Below are 6,993 nucleotides of genomic sequence, written 5' to 3' on the forward strand. Positions count from 1 at the left end.
AGGTCATGATCTCACAGTTCATGAATTTAAGCCCCACATTGGGCTCTGCACTGTCAGTGTGGTGCCTGCTTGGCATTCTCTCTCTCTCTCTCTCTCTGCCCCTCTCCTGCTCTTTCTCTCAGGATAAATTATTAAACTTAAAAAAAAAAGACAAATGTTGTATGATTCCATTGAATCCAATGAAGTTGTCCCATTTGTGGTAACAGAAGGTAGAATGGTGTTGTCAGGAGGCTGAAGGGAGGAAGAAATGGGTATGAGGTTTCAGTTTTACAAGATGAAAGACTTCCCGGAGATGTGCAGCACAACAACATGAGTACACTCAACACTACTCAACTGCACACTTAAAATGACTAAGACTTTTAAAAAGAAGAAGAAGAAGAAAATTTAACCCAGAAGGAAGGTATGGGGATTCAAAAAGCAACACAGAGCCAGGAAACTGGGAAACGTGTTTTTTGTTAAATCTAAATAAGAATTGAGTTAAACATTCTGTTTGCAATGCAGAGAATGAATTAGAGGTGGGACACATCTAGGAGCAGGGCCACAAGAATGGTGTTTTGGTCATTAACTCTTGAACTAAAATGCCATCTTAGTTAAAGGGACAGAATCTGTGCCACTGGTCAGCTGGAAAGACGTGGTCAGTGAAGGAGGGGTTGTTTTTGAGGACACCCAAGGTTTTGGTTGGGATCCAGGGTGGATAATGAAGTTAGTCATTAAAAAGTGGAACATGTGAGCAGAGGATTTTTATTTTCTTTCGAGTATGAAACTACAATGGGTTTACAATCGAAAGCTCTTTAAAGGTTGGTAATCTGAATGATGGGAAAGCTAGCGTTCCTGTGGCATTTCCGGATTTGCCATCTGCCGCCACTATGTGTATTCAAATCCCAACTTCTCCACTCACTTGCTGCTTAACCCCCAAGTGAGTTACTTAACCTCCCTATTCTTCATCTCTCTCCCCTGTAACAGAGGACGATAATAATAAACTTACATCATGAGGTTGCTATGGGTGATAAGCAAGTTAGTAGCCTTCTAGCACTTAGAATATTTGTCACTTATTAAGTACTGAATAAGTGCTAGTGTAACAGGATATTAAATTGGAAAATTTGGGATTTCAGTATATCATGTTTTAGAAAATAAAACACATATGATATTCTAAAGTGACTTGCTAGGGGCACCTGGGTGGCTCGGTCGGTTGCGTGTCCAGCTTCGGCTCAGGTCATGCTCTCATGGTTTTTGGGTTCGAGCCCCGCATCAGGCTCTGTGCTGACAGCTAGCTCAGAGCCTGGAGTCTGCTTCGAATTCTGTGTCTCCCTCTCTCTCTGACCCTCCCCTGCTCACGCTCTCTATGTCTCTCAAAAATAAATTAAAAAACATTAAAAAAAATTTAAAGTGACTTGCTAATCTCCCATCCAAGTACTAACCAGGCCCGACCCTGCTTAGCTTCTGAGATCAGATGAAATTGGGCGTGTTCAGGGTGGTATGGCCGTAGATAGTGATTTGCTAATTTGTAATGAAATATTTCAAAGGAAAAAAAAAGGCCCAAATAAATAAATAACAGGCATATCATTCTTAAACTCTATGTTCACATCAGAGTTGTATACAATTAGCAGAGTTGGAAATTAGAGGGAGAGAGGGTTTCTTTGTAAAGAGATTGCTATTAGTATTCCTCAAGGGCAAGAGGTGAGGGTGCCACCAACCTCATCTCAAGCCTAGAGAGAGAGAGACTCAAACATGTCAATTGACTCCTGACTAAAAAATCAAAAAGGCCAGAGAAGCACGAGCCAGCAGATGAATGGATGGGCATGTGGCTCTTTTGGAAGTGGCCTGTGGATCAGATGTGAATGTGGCGAGGAGAGAGGCAGTTCCAGCTTATCTTATGTCTTGCTTGATGGAATCTCCTATAGGAGTGAATAGGCTCCAAGGAATTAAAAAAAAAATCCAGTTGGCAACTGTCAAGAAGATCAAATCACTTAAACTGTGTAGACTATCAAGCTGGACTTAAACTTTTAACAATGCTACGTGCTAAGAGGCAGTGGAATGATGCCACCAAGACCCACAGGAGCAGCATCTGGAACCGAGGGTCCCTCCAGTTCTCCTCCGTGAAGAGTGCAGGGTTGACTCTGGCCAACACACTTACCCACTACTTGCTTGCTCAGCCTCACCCCTTCCTTCCTCTGGAGGGGACCCCTGATCAAGCCATGGGGTCAGGAATCAGGGTTCTCACTGGACCCGTTGGAGAGGCTGGGCTCCCTGAGATGCTGAGGGACAGGAAGGAGATGCCCACCTTGCTGAGGGGAAGCCTGTGCTATTTCTCCCAGCCAAGCATGCAAGTGCGCATGCACTCCCTCTCTCTCTCTCTCTCTCTCTCTCTCTCTCTCTCTCTCTCTCTCTCTCTCTCTCTCTCTCTCTCTCTCTCTCTCTCACACACACACACACACACACACACACACACACACTACACTTTTGTGGGTAAACTTGTGCTTTGGGTACTTTGGCTAGGAGAGTGGGGGGTTTAATAGAGATGTAAACTTACAGAAATTCTGTCTATTGTTGCCTGTGAGCTGTGCCTTCCCCCGGCACCTGGAAACATGCAGAGGCCACTGCTCTCCCTTCAGTGGATTTCAAAAATCTCCATTTCAGTTCACTTAGAAGAGGCACCCCTCGCCCTCAACAATAGAGGGTTATTCTCCAGACCCCATTCTTCAATAGCAGGGCTGCCAGTTCCTCTGGCTGCCACTCTCTCACCCTTCACTAAGGCTGCCAGGAATGAAGAGGGGAGGGGAGAAGACGTGGGTGGTGGCAGGAGGCAGGGCCTGGGGGAGAGCTGGGACCCTGCGGGCTGCAGCCTGAGGAGTCTTCCTTGCCTCTTTCCTCTTTCCCCTGTTGTTGGTGCTTCTGTTAGGCACTGCCAGGTGAGTGCAGGGGAGGAGAGCAGCTGGGCTGGCGCGAGGGGGGGGGGTGGGGGGGGGGGGGGGGGGGGGGGGGGGGGGGGGGGGGGGGGGGGGGGGGGGGGGAGTGGGAGTGGGGGTTGCCGAGGCGCCAGACTGGGCTTCTGAAACTCAAATGCATGTACCAGTGACCTGGGGGGCATTACTACAATTCAGATTTGATTTGCTAAGCCTGGGTTGCAGTCTGAGGTTCTACCTTCCTGGTGATGCCAGTTCATCCAGGGATCATACTTTAGGTAAAAGAATCTAGAACATTTTCCAGGTCGGGTGGGCTAAGACGGGAGCAGAGAGCCGGGTCCAGCACTGCCCTCGGTGGAAATCCCTCCCTCGTGCCTTCCCTGGCTGAGATGAGTTCTGCCACCAGTGGAATCCTGAAAAATTTCTCCCATAGAATAGAGATGCTTAGAAAAATTCTCACTAAATCATGATGGAATTAAAAAAATCTATTACATATTTGAAAATCCCCTCACATGCTAGGCTTTCCTCCCTCCCTCAAATCTTGAGCTCACAGGTATTGCTTCACCAATGAAAATCTTGACAGGGCTCAGATTCTGCCAACTCCTTCCCAAAAGATGTATTTGCAAATTACTTCTCCACTCCAGGGAACAGAGTGGTGTCCCTGAAGCTTGAACTTTGGAAACAATGCTGAGCTCTCAGCTCCCCTAGTCGGACTCTAGCTTGGGGCCTCTGGAGCCCCTGGGCAAAGCTGCAGAAGTTTGTGGGATGCTGGTCTCAGAGAGTGAGCCTGGAGGGCTGGAGATGGCTGGAAGAGATGGGGGAGAGACCACAGGTTCCCAGGAAAGCAGGGGAGGAGGGAGGAGGAAGGCCTGCCTGTGTTGAGGCCCCGCTTGTATAAGAAATTGCCTTTGGTCTGCAGCCTTTGGAAGATGGAGTGTGATTTTGTGTGAATCTTCCAGGAAGTCCCAGAATTAGTGTTGTTTTGGTCACAACGGCCCCAGGGCAGAGAACACAGAAGGATGCTCAGAATTTGATATGGGAACTCCAAACCAAGGGGTTCTTGGACAAGTCCTTTTGTCCTGCTTTTTCCATGCTCTCTCTCTCTCCCAAATCTCCAAAACTCCATGGTAAGGTCTGGAGACCCCAGTTCAGTTTCTAGAGCCTCTCAGAGGATATTGGGTACCTGGCTACAGGTCTGGTGTGGGCACAGGAGAGAGAGAAGAACCAGTGAGACACCCTCTCAGAATTCCTCAAATTCCCAACACTGGAATATGCCAAGCCTGCTTTGGGTTAAATTCCAGGTCTGCTGGGAATGTGCTGGAAATGTGTTTAGAGCTTGCTAGGCCTGTACTCTGAAACAAGATGGCTGAGAGCCAGACTTGTGAATTTACCAAATTAGTCTTTAGTCTTGCAATGCTCCAGGAGAATCAGGGTGGACCCCCCCCCCGCCCCCCATACCGCTCACTGAGCCTGGGGCTGCCTCCCCTAGGTGCAAGGACTCCATAGGGTCTGTAGGCTTCCTCACAGACTGGGCTAATTGAGGGGAGGATGTGCAAGCAGCCTGGAAATGGGCTAATAATCACGATCATCACGTCCCACCAAATTAAAACCTTTGAGATGCTCCAGCACAGAGGTCTGGTGACTGGAGCCGTTGGTGGAGAGATGATGGGCAGCTGTGACTCTCAGGCGGTGGTTCTCAACCAGGGCTGAACCTGACCCCAGGGGACATTCAGCAGTGTCTGGAGGCATCTGGTGGGGGGAAAGGGGCAGGGGGGGAAGTGTGCTACTGGCATCTGGTGGACCAAGGCCAGGAATGCCACCAAATATATCATAACACACAGGACAGCCTTCCCTATCCCCAAACCAAATAATCAGGCCCCAAAGATCAATGGTGCCAAGGCTGAGAAACCCAGGGCCAGCATTGGAAGATGACCTTCCTTCTGGTCCTCTGTGGAACTCAGTATCTTTCCAAACAAAACCTGGTTAAACATTTATGGAAAAACTGCTCTTTTTCCTAGGCACTGCACTACGTGCTCTCATCCGATAACAGCATATATATTTTGCCTTATTGTGGTCTTTGCTTTTCAGATTAGGATGTAGATTTCTCTTATCTAGTCACCTTTTATTATTTTCAAGGATTCATCTTCTTTCTCTGAATTCTGGAAGAATTACCCAGTGTGCTTGCCAGCACTGTGATCTGAATTTCCTCAGTTTGTCCTGTTGCTTTCCAAGTGGATTTTTAGTTGTGCTACCAATGATCTCTCTCCTTCATCTGTAGTGGGTTTATGGACTTAAAGATCCATTTACTCTCATTTCGGAGAGGTCTCTGGAATGTGAGGGGGTAAATCTCCATCTTCAATCTGCCATCTTTTAATCATGAGGCCAATTTTACATCTAAGGACTGAGAATGAATTTCTTCTAAATATTTTAACCCAATTTTACGGAGAAGAGAAGACTTTTTTAGCAGCCCGACAGACTCGGGAGTCTTCACAGTCTATGAGGGAGGTAGAAAGATAGAGATGGACAGACAAGTAGAGGCTCACATTCTGATTGTTAGTGGCTCAAAACATGGTCTCTCACAGTTGGTGGGCGGCGACACGGTTCTCTGGTCAATTAAGTCCTTTATAACAGTCGCTGGAAGCATCTCAATCCATCTGTTCCAACTGCACAGAAGTGACCATTCCACCTCAGCTTTGGCACAATGGCCTTTTCTTACCTGTATAGGTGACCCTTGAACAACACAGATTTGAACCCTGCTGGTCCACTCATATGTGAATTTTTATTTATTTTTTCATTATTTTTTAAATGTTTATTTTTAAGAGAATCAGAATCTTCGAGAGAATCAGAATCAGAAGCAGGTTCCAGGCTCTGAGCTGTCACCACAGAGCCCAATGTGGGGCTAGATCTCACAAACTGTGAGATCATGACTTGAGCCAAAGTTAGACACTTAGCCGACTTAGCCACCCAGATACCCCTCATATGTGGGTTTTCTAAAAAAAGCAATCTCTATAGCCAATGTGGGGCTTGAACTCATGACCCTGAGATCAAGAGTGGCATACTCCATGGACCTAGCCAGCCACGTGCCGAGTAGATTTTTAAAAAATGTTTATTTACTTTTGAGAGAGAGAGAGAAAGAGAGAGTGAGAGCATAAGCAGGGGAGGGGCAGAGAGAGAGGGGGACAGGATCTGAAGCAGGTTCTGTGCCGACAGCAGAGAGCCTGATATGGGACTAGAACCCATGAGTTGTGAGATCATGACCTGAGCTGAAGTCAGATGCTTAACTGACTGGGCCACCCAGGTGCCCCTCTGAGTATTATAATTGGGAAGCTGACATGAGGCAAATTGGGCAGGTCTCATTTGCTGCCATGTCAGAGAGTTAGAAATTCAGGTTATTATTACTGGAGTTGAAAGGGAGAGACCTAAACAGGTTCAGAGAGGAAACAAGGGAGTCAAGTCCTTGAAGCAGCTGGAAAGATCCAAGGACATGGGTCTGGGAGGGAGGGTGGCCTTGGACAAGTGCAGGGCCACTTCTCTCTCTAAGATGCTACAGAAGGGAGGAGCATGAAGACAAGAGGGGGCTGTGTGGCTCCCCAGCCAAGAGTCTTTATTTTCCCTGCGGAGTAAAACATTGCAATGTCAGAGTTTAGGCTGAACAGGGACTGTGAGAAACAGCGGTGGGCATTGAGGAGCCTGCCAGCTGTGACAAGGATAAAGATGCCACATGGGCTTACAGCAGGATGCTACTCTGTCCAGAGAAGTCAGGAGTTTTCTGAAGCCTGTCCCTGACCACAGTCACCACTCACTGTGTGGAAGAGATGAGCCCAAGGGCAACAATTACAAAGCAGAGTGGAATTTTGAATTTTTATCTAGTCATCTCTGGCTTTGGCCCCACACCTCATTACATTCAATCAGTAGATTCTGTTGGGTTTTCTTTATTTTTTTTTAATTTAAAAATTTTATTTATTTATTTTTTTTACTTTATAAAGTTTCATATTTTTTTTAACATATGCAATTATTTTCCATCATTTACAATACAGTAGTTGCAATGACACTCCAAACAGAGAAGCAAAGTAAAAAATCAAAACACCAA

General features: G+C 46.7%; 1 protein-coding gene across 2 annotated transcripts in view; it reads left to right on the forward strand.

Moving 5' to 3' along the window:
• Window positions 1-2,830: 2,830 nt before the first annotated feature.
• Window positions 2,831-6,993, forward strand: part of GJC3 (gap junction protein gamma 3) — a 7,124-nt gene continuing 2,961 nt past the window's right edge. For both annotated transcript variants that reach the window (XM_029946898.1, XM_029946899.1), the window contains exon 1: window positions 2,831-2,909. The gene's annotated coding sequence lies outside the window, so the exon portion shown is untranslated. The remainder of the gene's footprint in view (window positions 2,910-6,993) is intronic.

Source organism: Suricata suricatta, chromosome 8 (assembly GCF_006229205.1).
Source record: "Suricata suricatta isolate VVHF042 chromosome 8, meerkat_22Aug2017_6uvM2_HiC, whole genome shotgun sequence".
NCBI lineage: Eukaryota > Metazoa > Chordata > Mammalia > Carnivora > Herpestidae > Suricata > Suricata suricatta.